Source organism: Colius striatus, chromosome 3, assembly GCF_028858725.1.
Source record: "Colius striatus isolate bColStr4 chromosome 3, bColStr4.1.hap1, whole genome shotgun sequence".
Lineage (NCBI taxonomy): Eukaryota > Metazoa > Chordata > Aves > Coliiformes > Coliidae > Colius > Colius striatus.
The window spans coordinates 16832065-16846517 of record NC_084761.1 but is presented as its reverse complement, the minus strand read 5'-3'; the positions used below and the strand labels follow the sequence as shown (position 1 = coordinate 16846517).

The window sequence follows — 14453 nt, the reverse complement described above, 5'->3', positions numbered from 1 at the left end:
TGTAACAAATTTTCAAAGCCTGCAGTGCTGTTTTTTTGAGAACTTGGCATTGTCTTGATTGCAGACCCTGCTTGCTGGCCCGTGTCAGCCTTACAAATTTGGGCTCTTAGAAATGCAACGGAATGCATTTTAACAGAGGTGTTAAAAAACAAACAAACAAAAGTCTTTGCAGTGTTTGTAAAAGCACTGTGAGGTAAGTACATGGAAAGTGCTAAGTGTAGTGTGCCATTAATAATCGTACAGTCATTTTGGTTGGAAAAGACCTTTAAGCTCATTGAGTCCAACCCCTCCCCTCACGCTGCCAAGCCCACCCCTAACCCACATCCCTCAGCACCTCAGCTATACAGCTTTGCCATACCTCCAGGGATGGGGACTCCACACCACCACCCTGTGCAGCCTCTGCCAGTGTCTAACAACCCTCTCTGTGAAAAAGTCCTTCCTAATCTCCAATCTAAACGTCCCTTGGTGCAACTTGATGCCATTTCCTCTTGTTATTTCCAGGCGTAGCTGTAGGCTAATGCAAGGAGAATCTGGGATTGTCTAGGGCCTGATCCTGAAAGCACTGTTGAGTTTTCCCCTTGCAGCTTCAAAAGCTCTGGTTAAGGAGTGACAGTGGGGCTCCAGACAACATACTTTGCCAACAAATGCACCAGACTCTGCAGGTCTCTGTATCGCTTTAACATCCTGCAGCTACACTTCTAGATTACTGTTAAGAAGTGATGAGCTCTGAAGAAAGTAAACACTCTTGTTGATGGAAGTGTTGTATAGTTTTCAGTGTGCTAGAACACCTTAGCATGTAGGGTGGAATACTATCTTACAAAACAGTGATTAGTAGCCAGAGGGGGAGAACGCTGTGAAAAATCTGAAACGTGTATTTTTTAATATACGTTGTTGCTCTTGCCGTTACTGGAGGTGCTGTAATAAATATTAAGGTACTGATTAAGGTTCCGATTAAATATTAATCAGTTCTGAATCCAAAGAGATTGCCCACAGACAATGATCTGTTCAAAAGTCTGGAATAACCATTCCACCTCCTGATAACTTTCCCATCTGCCCATTTGGAAATGTTTTACTAGTGGAGTAGATTCCCAAGGGAGAGAGTGAAAGTCATCTGCAAAGTTGGTTACAATTAGGTTGTGCAAAGCACAGGGCAACATGAGGTGTGCAACAGTCCTGACTCTCCTTCACAGCCAGCTAAGTGTGACCCAGTCTGACTTTTCAATTGACCCTGTATGCCGTATTCTGTGCAGTGATGCTGAGCTTACAGCAGAGGCTATGTCAGGAGATCCTACTGCAAGGTGTGCCACATGCTTTCTTTCATATGGTGAGCTATTATTTTCTATCCAGGGGGAGAGAATCTGCCATGAGGCAGACAAGGAATAACCTTTTTTTGTATACTTTTGCTATGCATATAAAAGCTTTTTGAAGTTTGATTGCATTCTGAACAAATGTAAGAGTGCAAGAACTAGGGAAAACTTGATGTTAACTTCTCAGTTTTCATTCACTCACCTGCTGATGGCTGTTGTGAATATCCTGCTTCAAGGTGAACCTCAAAATTAGTTCCCAGCAAATCTTTCAGCCTCTGAGCACTTAGTCCCTACACAGGAAAAATAATACAGGAATCAGTCACGTTCATGCAAAATCACATGGAGTTGCTCTTTTGGAAGTTAGATAATGAGACTTTACAGATGTATGGCAGTTTTTGGATCATGTTAGCTGTTCCCAGGTAAAGTGAAGGTGTGATTGGGCAAGAACTTGGACCTGCTCTACACAGGGATGATGGTGTCTCCAAGGTAGGGCTAGCAGCAGTGCTCAGTTTTACTGTGTAATGTTTATTTCTGCTGAATCAAAGCCTATGGCTGTATTGGTGACTATGATGGGGTAGCTGGAGGTAAATTACATGACACCGGGAGCTGTGATTTGCCCATTATGTAGGAAATTTTAATTCCTCTGAAGCCCTGTATGACAGGTGGTTGCCAAGGATGAACTGTGGCATTGCTGATCACTCTGTACAGACTTTCAACAATACCTTAAATTTGGCATTGAAGTGAGCAAGATCTTGCATGGATGACTGTTGTATGAATTTCCCAAGATTTATGTCAATCCAGTTTCTCATTCCTCTCTGCATGTCACAGGCAATGCCTAGAAAGAAGAAAAAAGCCCCGTAGGTCTATTAACAGTGCAGTGTCACAAACTAAGACAACCTCTGTCCTTTCAGAGCAGCCATGGTAATGAAATGGTAACACCATTCTTGTGGGTATTGACTGGTTTAGATTATTTGTTGAATTAAGAGACTATAAGGGAGCCAGTTCTTACTCTGGGAAATATCCCAATGCAGTGCCAGTAGGACCCACAGATGGGACCACCCCCAAGGAGACTTAAATCAAGCCTACTCTATTCCTACTCCAGCCACGGGGACAGCTAAGTGAAGGTAGGAACCCATGGCTGTTATTTTGTACCCTGAAAACAAACTCTGTGATCACTCTTTATCCCTGGGACTTTAAAATTACCTCTTTGACATTGTTACCTGTGGAATGTGCTTGTTGGCTCAGGTAGATTTTAATGTAGTTGTTATAAATGTCGATTTTGTTGGAAGGTGAAAGGGACTCATAAGCAAGGTTGAATCCTTTGACTCTGGAAAATAAAAGAGGACATTTTCAGAAGGTAAATGCATTTGTTTGGAATTTTAAGGAAGGTGACCCATTGTTTACAACCTTCTGTGTGGCCTGGGTGGTGCCTGAGGCTGTCGTGTCTTTTAATTTGGCTTCATGAAAGAGACTCATTATTTTTTCCATTTATATGAACAGAAAAACATTTTAGAATGTATGGGACTTGCTCACAGCTTTCCAACAGTGTCAAGCAAATTGGGAAACCTGGAAGATCTCGATGCCTAGTGGTTCTGTGTTTGGTTTCAGCTAATAAGTACAATGGTAAAGGAGTGTCATGGTTTAACCCCAGCCAGCAGCCAAGCACCATACAGCTGGGTGCTCAATTCTGCTGTCTTGGAAATTCAAAATGTGGAAGTCTCAGCTGAAACACTAGTTTTTAACTGCATTGCTGTCATAACCCTGTGTGTCATGATAAACTCACATTGCTTGATAGGAATCACAGGAGACATTGGTCCCCAGCCATCCTAGATAGGTTTTGTTCATACCAGGCAGCAATAAGGGCAGCTGCTGCTGGAACCAGGTTGCCCAGTTTTGACTGGAGAAGTTGTGGAGTTCAGGTCTTAGCTTTACTAGTACAGTTGTCAGTATTGCGTCTCTCACCAGCGTGCTGGGTAAGGAGGTCAGGTTTACCTGTGGTATAACAATGAGTAAGACCATCAGTATGGCTTGATGTTCTGGATAAGCATTTAAATCAGAAGAGGCTATTAAGAGAACATCATAACAGAATTAAATATTTTACTTGCCCATCCCTATCCAGGGTTTAAGCCCATTTTCTTGGGCATTAGCCTGCCCTTTGCTGAAGTCTGTCCTTCTAAAGTTGGTCTAATATTTACCACAGCTCCTCTCAGCCTTTCATCTCTATTACATGTAGACAGCTGCCACAAGAGAGCTGTACAGTGAAGGCAGTTAATTGTGGCATAGACCTTCCCCCAGGACAATGATGTGGGAATCAGAGAAATCCTGGGCTGTGTTAGGACTGACCTGGCGAGCACACGCATTAAACTGCCTCATATATCTGTTGACTGTGTTGTAGGATCCGCACTCGAGTATTGCCAGGATTGAGAGTGTATTTTCCAGGCTGGTCAGAGTTAAGTTGACAGCCAACTGTGCCATCTCTTCTGGGGTACCAAGGTCAGGAACTTTAAACTAAGAAGAAACACATGTAAAAAGAGTTGTCCAAGGGCCATGTTCGCTGTTATGTTATGGCTGTGGCGGGAGGATGAGGGTGAAAAACCCTTCAGATTTGTGTAAAGGGCCTTCCAGGGGACAATGTCAGATAACCCTCTGGAAATGAGCTGTGATGTATCAGCATGAATTCCTTGCCTGTGAAGTGATTAGTTAGTGAATTAGTTTAAGTATGGTCTGTATCTTTTAAGCTTTAAGGAGAATCTGATAAAACTGCCTGAAAACCTATGGATTTGGGACCTGACAAGGATTATTCTTTTGGATCTTCAGCTTCTACTGTCTCCTGTGTGCAGCATCCATCTGCAATAGCCCTTTCTCTTCTACCTCATCACCTCCATTTCCTCTTTCCTCTCACCTTTCCCTGCTCTGTCTTGACCATGTCCTTAATGCTTTCTTTTCCAAGCTGCTCCCTTTGTCAGGTATGACTTGGCTTAGACTGCTTATAGGGTGTTACCTGCTCCAGTCTTTTAGACTCTGAATAAAACTGCCAAATAATGATTACCAGGTTAAAGGGCTTTAGATAAGGGTGGCTTGTAAATACTGCTTAGCTCAGTTGTTTGTAAGATTGAATGTACAATGAGTCTATATCTCTCTCTACTTGTTATACTAGGTGATAGATTTTTGTTTGGGGGTACTCTGACCCCTTGTGTTAGCCCAGACAGTACTGTCTGCTCTCTGGGAATTTAAATAAAAGCATCAGGAAGCTGAGCTGTGTCACGCTGGTGTAAATGCAGTGTCTTCTTTAGCAAGTTAAAGATGTGAGACATTGCCTGACTGAACTTGTTTGCGTGTAGCAATCTACCGTATTAAAAGATAACTTTGTTCTGAAATGTGATTCTGTGGAAGTCGTACTTTTTCTTTCTCCTCATATACAACTTTTTTCTTTCTCCTCATATAAAACTGTTCATTTTGCTGAGGGAGGAAACAGTGCTTTTTTCAACCTGCACTGAAAAAGTTAGACCTAAAGACTTTTAGCACTGTATTTGAGAGAAAAACAGTAATTGCTATAAAGTTACAGAGCATGCCAAGCTGAGGAGGTTAGGTGAAGCAAGGCTGTCCCCAAGCCCTGATGGGTATTAGATCATACATTTTGATACAGCATCATTCCTCATAGGATGAGGTAGATAAGAAGAGAATAGAAAATGAACATCAAAACAATGGCAGAGTCTCCAGTTTTCAAGCCTTTTTGAGGAAGCATTCATCAATCAAAAGCATCTCACCATGGCTTGAATAGAGGTTTCTTGTTTGCTATAGTGTACGTTCAAAGCCAGAGAGAGGTCACTTTCTGTGATGAAAATGAAGGGTTTTAAAGTGGCAGCATTTGTCAGGCGACTGTCTTAAGCAGAGTGGAGCCCTGTGAGACACACACTCTCCAACATTTCTCCTTCCAGAGCTTCAGCTGCAGAATGACTGGGAATATTGGACTGAGCTGCTGCAGTGCAGATGGTAAACGATAATACAGGCAGGTGGTGGTGTTCAGGATTCTACTGGCAGTTGCTCAGAAGCTGTGGATATACTAGGCTACCATGTTTCATATAGAACAGTATGTGTATCTTTTGATTTAATTTCAAGTAAAAAGGAGAATTATGTTAAATTCTGATAGTGTTGGTACTTAAGATTTAATCTGTTGGAACATAAAGTTTTCTGTATTGATATAACTCCCTTACAAAAGCTGTGTGTGCCTGCCTGGTGTGTGGTCAGGGGGTGTGCTTTCAGTATCTTTGTAAGGAGTTATAGTGAACTGGTTCTTGTTTTGGGGTTATGGACATTTTAGTTTAGTTCAACCAGTAGCAACTACTATATCAGTACCACTACCCACTTTATCAGTTTATTTGAAACACCATCAGTAAGTTCATCTGAAACAATATGAAACATACCAAGTGGGTTGTTCAACATGACTTTTATTGATGACTGGATAGGTAGTGTCACACAAATTGTTTAAACAAAATCAGCATTTTAATAAATACTAGCACTGTCTTACAGAGTGTATGAGTAAACATATTGTCTAGGGCATGTTTTACAGCTGCGTGGGACTGGTCTTTTTTGGGTTTTTTAGAACATCATGCAAAGAGAAATCTTTGTTTTTTATATGAAAGCAGAATTGTTGGATTTTCAAGTGGTACTTGAATTGTTTCATTAACATAATTTCTATCTTTGCTGTGAAATCAATATTTTATATAACATTTAGACACATACATCCCAGTCAAATATTAGTCTAGCAGGATTCAGTTCCTGTTGGTCTTACTGCAGTTGCTCTTTGTCACATCTTTTCTTAATGCAGCATTTAAACTGTTGTCATTAGAGCTTGGTATCATAATACAAGCAGCTTGGAAGGCTAATTCAGTGTGTCCTCAGGGAGTGCAACCCATTGCTACTGATTAGACTAAACTCTGAGCACTAGAATATATCTGGAATTTTAGTAGGCCTGAGCAAATAAATTCTAGTATTTTTGTAGACAAAATGTGATTTGAAGTGTTATTGTAATGAGAAATTAGGAAAGGCAATATCCATCTGTGCAATGTTATTGTGACCTTTAAGTCAATTTGATTGTAAAGATGATTTTTAAAAAGTTCCCCTCAGCACTCATAGCACAATATGGCTCCTTATTTCAGACATATCCCAGGCTCTTAGCATTGGTTGTGATATGTAGTGGTAACAGTTAACATCTTTCATCAAGGAAAGGCTATGAAAAGAAAGGCAAGCAGCTGGAATGTGTATTTCAACCCCTGATGCTGAATCTCTCCCATGTAAACCCAAACTGATCCTGCTTTGAGAGATGCAGCTACAGTGTGAGGAATCACCTGCATCTTGCCCTTACTGATAATTGTAAATGCAAAGCCCAGGAGCCTTCTGTTTTTCTTGGAAGCTGGTGCTAATTTTACTGGTGTTCAGTGCATAGGCTAGTAAAACTTACTCCAACAATGTCTGGGTAAAAGGTTTGAAGTTCACTTAGTTTAGCTACTGAACAGATCTCTCCCAGATTCTTTTGCAACCAGTCTTTGGTCCCAGTTGTTCCGTCCTGACACGCGGATCCTGTAACCAAAACAGATCCAAGGAGTAAATGCCAAAACGTAGACAGAAAATGACAGCTAGGCATCCTTCCTCTGAATGATTAAATATCTACTAGCAGAAGAATGGCTAAACTTCTTCCTGTGCAGGGTCTGATCTTCTATCTGATTTCAGACTAGGGAAATGATTACACCAGACTAGGGAAATGATTACACCAAATGGAAATCTTAATTCTCTGCCTATATCCTATTCATTCTAGAATATCATACATTCTGACACCAGCATTCCCTGTAGCTTCAAAAGGAGAAGGGATTTTCCGTCCTCTTTCACAGAGTTGTTATTCCAGGGTTGTAATGAATAGCAGAAGGGACTGAATCTTGGGAAGATGTGGGATTGTTAGGTGTAAAACAATCAATGTTTGAAATATGAAAGGTGCTCCATGTGCTTACTAGTGCTTTACTGGGAGTTTCTGTGTAGGCACCTTACCTGAATCTCTGAACTGGGCTGTCAAGTAGGCCTTCTGAAACTCATACACATCATGTTTCTTCCTTGCTGACAGCTCTGGGTAGACTCCATCAATTGCTGCAATGCTGGGGAACAAACCATGTAAGAGATGATTTTCACGTGGGCAATGCAGTTTTGCTGAGTGTAGTGTGCTGAGGAGAACTTCTTAGTGTTGACAAACAAAAGGTGGCAGGGGCCAGTAGTTGGTCTATAGCATGTGAGTAATCAGTTTTGGTTTGTGCTGGGCCATGTAATTTATTGTGTGGCTGAGAATAAGGATTAATATTTGGTATCCACCTACTGAAAAATGCCCCCTTTAAAGCAGAGTCACTGACTAATTTTGGTTACTCCCAATGATAAACATAAAGGTAAAAAACAGCTCTTGCCCGATCAATCACTAGTCATGCAAGAGCAACTGCCCTGGTAGCACCAGGAAGCTGAAGCAGGTGTAGCCCTGCAGGCAGGCACTTACAGAGCATGGTAGTAGGGGCATGGCATGCTGAGGGGCAGCAGCTCCAGCACCGTTGTGTTGACGTGTGGGAGCAGAAGATGCAGTCTCTGCAGCCACGTAGCTGTGTCTTCCAGAGACATGTCAGTGATTTGTGGGAAGATGATCTCAGCTGACATCATTAGCATCGTTTCTCGAACTTTAGCGCTTCCAACGACAGCAGAGCTCTGAAGAAGGAGGAAGAAATTGAAGCAAATGATAAGCAGAGCTGTTAGAAAGCCTTGAATGTTGAAGCTAAGCAGAGAAAGTGGTGAAGGGGAAATTAGGAAAACCACCAGTTTCTCATCTTCGCTGCTGTCCCGTCCTTCCTTCCTTTCCTGTTTAAAAATGAAAGTTGGAAATGCAGCCTGTGTCCTTGGCTGACCTTGGCAAGTCAGGTTTTCTTTTGTCAGCAGAGTTGGACAGCAAAACAAGCCAGGTGTTTGAATTTCCCTTCTCTTACACTCCCTCAGCCACTGCTTTTGTAACAAAGTGGTCACACTGTGCATTACATAAGGCTAGGGCATTCTCAGGTTTTTCAGCTTGGCTTGTTAACTTGTACAAACAAGCCTCAGCCCAGCAAGACCAGGGCAAGCAGAAGAGCCTGTCTTTCTCTCACTTGTACACAAGTGTGTTAGTTGATGTTAACAATTTTAAAGGCTTGGTCCAGAACCTTTCATGAATCAATAGACTACCACACACCAACAACAGAGAAACCCTTGCTACTGACATCCTGGTTCTAGGTTGGCGTGGTAGGGGTGGTTTCCAGAGTTCCTCTGGGGAAGAACTTTTTACACTGGTCTGTAGACAAAAGTGAAACCAGAGTCAGGGCTGGACTGAGATCAAGATCATACCAGAGCAGGAGGAACTCCTTTCTGCCTTATCTTCCATGTTTATATCATATCTAGCCAAGAGGGTCACGGAGTTGGAAGTCTCAAAGTTCCACTTGTGACCTGTTCTGCTTCCCAGGACTCTGTTATTGCAGGCACTTGGTTACCTACCTTCAGGACAAAAGTGTTGAAGTCCTCTAGGAAGGCACTGAGGTACTGGAGAGGCTCCTCCTTGTTCCTGATTACCTCCAGGACCATCTGGATGGCTGAAGGACTGTAGATGGTCTTGGTCTGAACAGTCAGCTGGGACAGTGCCTCAGCTGAGAAAAGGTCTAGGCAGTCATGCTGAAGAAGATGGAGCATAGAGTGAGGTCTGGGATAAAGCCACATAAGTTCTCCCCCAGCTCATCCATCTCAGCGCACCTCAGCTTTGATAATATGAGAATCATTTTCTCTTTGGACAGGGTTTCTGACGATGGGACGATAGGAGAAAGCGAGCAACACAAATAAGCTAATGCAGTTGAACTCTGTTCCTGTCAGCATGTTTCATGGCAAAGAATAAAATGTCAAAAATTTCATAGTGAGCTCTTACCCCATGGAAGTTGTGCTTCAGTGTTGCAAAATCTGAGTATGATCCAAAAGCAGTGAATAAACCAAAGTACTGTAGGAGCCATTCCCTATCTGCTGCAGTGTCCTGTGTGCAGGCAGAGCCTGCAAAAGCAAAAGCAAAGCTCAGAAGATGCGTTATTTATTTCACTGTATGGCTGAGGCATGTAACACTGAGTCCTCATTGGCAGGGAAGTATATATTTCAGTTCATGTTGCAAGTTCCCTGTGGGATCCAGACGCTACCAGACAGGGGATGGGGAACCATTTAGCCTTTGAGCATACTGGGGTTGCCAGATTCTGGCAATATCAGTATGTTCTAGTCTTAGTCTTGATAAAGCTGCTGCTTTTTGACCTTATCTCTCTGTGCCATCTGGGAGAGGTGTCAGTTCTCCAAAGAGGAGGATGATACCTTTCTCCAGCCACTGTGAGCTGAAGGGCTAAACAGCAGACCAAGGAGTGAGAGAGGACTTCATCAGGTATTAACAGGAGATTCAGCACTTTTATCCTCCAGGGAAGCAGATTATCCAAAAGTAGAGACATTTTTCTGTCTACTGACTTCAGGGGACTCTGAAGGCCTAGCATTGGTTAGGTGCTTCACTGTCAGATTGCTAAAATGAGAAAATTGCTCTTTCCGACAGAATGAACAAGTCTGCATATCACCTGAGATCACAATCATTTTATGAGGTGACTGAATCTTTCCACCTTTCTGTGTTTCTAAATACCTGGAGATGAGTAGGCCCAGACATTTGTTACCTGCATTTTGCATCTGGAAGTGAAGAACTCTCTTTATGAAGAAGTAGATGTGCTCTGGATTCTCATAGGACCCTCGGGCTTTGTGTTCATTCAGGGTCTTGACTCTGCAGGACATGGATAGTCAGGATTAGCTTGCCACAACCAAGTAATCCACAACCACATGGACAGAACCTGTGGAGCTCTCTGCCAGTGAATTAAGAGGTGTTAGGTCTGCATTCAGGGGCGGCTTCCTCTCCCTTGCTGCCAGTGAACAGAAACTTCAATTAGTGTGACCAAAACTGCTTTTTCAGGAGATTAGGCTCTTTGGATGGTTTTATGTGGACATGTGGGTGTATGGGAGTGAAGCAGGGGTGTATGGGAGTGAAGCAGATTCTCTGCTTAGGGTTTTGTGTTTGTTTGTAAGTGTGAAACTGCAGTGGCAGCCAGGTAAGATAATATGGTATTTACCAAATGAGAGTATTGGTTTTGGCTCTGGTTGGTTGGGTTAGTGGAAGCTGCTCTCCTCATTCTTTCTTTACCTGTAAAGATGGGCTCCCATCTTTACAGGCAAATAAAGAAGTAGATGAGCGTCACTGAAATGATAATGGACTTGATACTTACATGGCTTTAAGAGAGTTGCATGTCATATCACTGGGTAAGAAGCCAAGATTCTGTGCATTGAGGCTGCTCAGGAAGAGGCCAAGCCTTCCTCCAAACCAGGCAATGTAGTCCTCAGTAGAGAAGAGCTCAAATACTGTGCTTAAGTGACAGAAGATCTGCCCCAGGATGAATCTTCTCACATCACCATGAGGAAGTTGAGATAGATTACGCTTCAACCAAAAGAAAAAGGCATTGTTAAGAGACCACAATTCAGTTAATATTACAGTTAATATTAAAGGTGGGACTGGTAAAAAGGAATCAAACTGAGGGGCAAGAAGTACACTGCAGTTCCGAGAACTCTGCTAGAGACTCATCTTAAGAAGATGTAATTAATTTAATTTGCAAATGCAAAGATTGCTGCAATGTTTGCAGTTTTGGTGGATTGTCTGCTACTTGTCTGCAGTGACTGCGTGCCCAGGGCTCACCTCTTCCCAGGCACTTAAAGGTGCAGGTACACAAACTGCCTGGCTCCAGTGCATGGCCTGTGGGTACAGGCTCCCGAGGATCTCCTCAGGATGCTCATGGCTATAGGTAGTGAAGGGTAGAGGGCTCTTACTGTGTGATCAAGGAGACCATAATACAATGCCTGCATAACGACTCCTTTGTTATTTCCCCGAGACTTGTTAGTCTTTGTGACAACACTGACATTCATACTGGGTTAAAGAGGACCTGTGTACCTCCCAGGACAAGACCCAGACTAATTAAGAGTTATGGCCCCTTCCCAAACCTGGAGCCTCAGCTCCCACATCACTATGCACTTCAGGTGTAAACTGTTTTATTCCAGCCACTTCAACAGGAGGTGAAGTTACTACCTGCTTTGCAGCTGCATTGAATGCATCCATGAAATTCCCAATGGTGTGAGAGCTCAGAGAGCTGAAGACTTTGCCTGCTTTGTCTGTGTCACGCAGGACATCGCTAGCCAGTGTATAATCTGCCAGTTGCTCTGGGCTAAGTCCTGCCACAGCGTCAGCCTGTAAAATCAAACATTAAAATCACTGGTCTTGCCTTATGGCAGCAAGTATTTGAAGCTATGAAAGGCTGTCAGGCAGGATTGGGGCCTTACTCTGGGCTCTGTTTTACAAGAGTTACTTACAGTGCTGAAATCCACATTCATGTCAGTCAGGTCTCTGTATGTAGCCAAGGAGCTGAAGGATCCTAGATTTGTTTGCAGCCAACCCAAGGTTCCCCTGGTATTCTCAACACATGGGACACCTTTTAAACAAAGCATAATTCATGGGTGATATAACTAGCAGTTCAGTCCCCTGGTTCTCCTGTGAGAATAGTGCAACTATGCTGATACAAAAGTTGCCCAAGACATCTAGGTGTCTAAATCACTTGGTGATATCAACAGCACTGGAGTGACTAATGCCTGACATGTACCTTTAAACCTGTAAGTATACCTGGTAAGGAAATAGCATCCCCATGCCTTTTGGCAAAGGTACAGGGATCAGAATGTTAAACTGGGGAGATTCTCATTCTTATGGTAATAGCAGCCAGAGAGATACTAATGATGCTGCAGTTCTCAGCTGGTGAGGGGCAATGATTAACAGCTTAGCTGCTTCTGGCCTCAGGGAGGAACATAGCTGTTCCTGCAGATGCTTTCATTCTCCTTCTCTCCTTGCAATAGAGCAAAAATCAGTTGACATCTTCCAATTTTAATTGGATTGTCTTTTTCATGGATAAATGCCCAGCATCCCCTAATTGTGAGTATGTTACTGCTTCTGACAGAGAGATGCAGGGAAGTAACTGGAGGGGGAGAGTGTGGGATGCCTTCAGCATACCTTGTTGAGAGACCTTAGCAGACAGGTAGCTCTTTGCAAAGCTGTAAACATCCTGGTGGCTAGCGGGGGACATCTGTTGAAAGCTGTTTTCTAAGCCACTCATTCTGTGAGAGAAGGGAAAGCAGGAGAGTCGTTATAGTGGTAACGCCTTGGTTTTGGTAACTAAAGTCACCAAAAGTTTGTAACATGATTGCATGTGAGGAGACTGCAGCCTATGGCCTGTTTTCTCAGTAGTAACCACACTTCTTTCTTTAGATGAATTTGCGTTGTTAAACAAGCATGATTATGACAAAATTAGAGTTGGATAGAGATGACCCAGCACTGGTCAGAAATTGAAGCTGTGAGAGAATGGAGCTCTTGGGAGTGAAAATGGGAAGGAAGGGTGAGCCTGGGATTTTAAGAGTGGCAATATAATTTGGTTTCTGTGTTCAGACTGGACCAAGCAGAGCAATAGGAATTCTCTTGCTATGTGAAAAAGATTAAGTGAAAAGTTGAAGTGAATGCAGGCAATGAATACTCACATAATTTGGTATATTCTACAAGGTATGTTCCTTGGGATTGCTGCAAGGGCAGAGGCATTGATGCTGCCCAGCCACAAGCAGAGCTTGTTCTGGAACCAGTCCTTATACTGGGAGACACTAAAAGTGGAGAACTGGCCTTGGAGTTTGTTAAAGATTGCACTGAACATGGCATCTCGGACTTGCAGGTTTGTCAGGGATGGTAAGCCTTGCTGCAAAACAAAGCGAGTAAGAACACAAGTCAGCTGTGAGAAGAAGCTGTTTCCCAGCTCTTGCTGTAGCAAGTGTGTGGGTCTGGGTGTAATAAAACATTTGACATCGGGAGTAGCTCTGGGAAGATATTCTCTAGGTTCATATGAGCTAAAGCCCAGTAGTTTCTGCAAGACACTGTTCTTGCAGTTCACTCTGTACAAAAACAACATCCCCACGAGCAGATGTATCTCCCTGCAAACCCAGAGCAAGGATTTGATTCTTACCTGAGAAGCAGTGGCCACAAACTCTGCAACAAAGGCAGAGATGTCCAGAGCTGGCCTGCTCTCCAGGGAGACCAGGAGGATTTCAACCATGCTGGTATCATCCAGGACTCCAGGGTCAAAAAATACATGGGCGAGCTGGGTAGCGGTGAGATTGTCCCTGGCATTGAACTGTAAAACCAATGGGACATGATCAGTGACACGTAAAATATTGCTAACGGGGAGACCTAAGCTGCAGAGTTGGCTGGATTCTCCACATTGGGAAGAAGAGCTCTGCTGTGGCTGGAGCAATGTCTGTTTACTGAATTGGATCATCTGGGAGTGTGCTCAACCTTGTGTGTGCAAGGAGCTGTAGCAAAGCAGGATGCTAAACCTGAGCAAAGGCAAAGCTCTCAGGTCTGAGTCAGAGAGCAAACTAACCCCACTGAAATCTTTCATTAATCTGATGAAGTCTTCATAACGAGCATTGGCTGTGAATGCCCCCAAGTTCTTCTGCATCCAGTCCATACTTGTTTCCTGTTCCAAAGCACATGCAGAACCTGCAGCACAGAAGAACAAGAAAGGGTGTCTCGCCTTCACTCGTGGTTTGCTAGAATGCACAGGAATGCTGAAAATCCATTTTAGCTTTTGTCTCATGTTACCTGTCATGGTGTGTTGGCTTTCAAGGAAGGTCAGCAAAGCAGTACAGATGCCTTCCTGATTCATGGGCAACAGGGATGTGTAGGCCTGGCTCAAGGAGGCCACGCTGTGAAGGCAAAACACAAAGCAAAGGTTTAATTCCTGCTTTCTAGCTGGTGCCATGATACTATAGATGGGAGAGATGTTACTCTAGCATTAACAGTTTCACAAAATGAAATAGAGAAAGAAGAAGGGAAAGCTTCCTTGTTATGAAATGGCATGTTGCTTCATTTCTTACTAGCTGTGATCTGTATGGGGAAAGACTGGGCTGCCAAAAGGTGTTTGAGAGATCTGTGCCCTAGGGCAGGATTAGCTCTGT

The 14453-nt window shown here is 43.2% G+C and overlaps 1 protein-coding gene across 2 annotated transcripts in view; it reads left to right on the top strand.

Annotated features, from left to right (window-relative positions):
- The window catches only part of LOC133625193 (mesothelin-like), an 87659-nt gene that overhangs the window by 12356 nt on the left and 60850 nt on the right, over positions 1-14453 (top strand). The window lies entirely within an intron of this gene.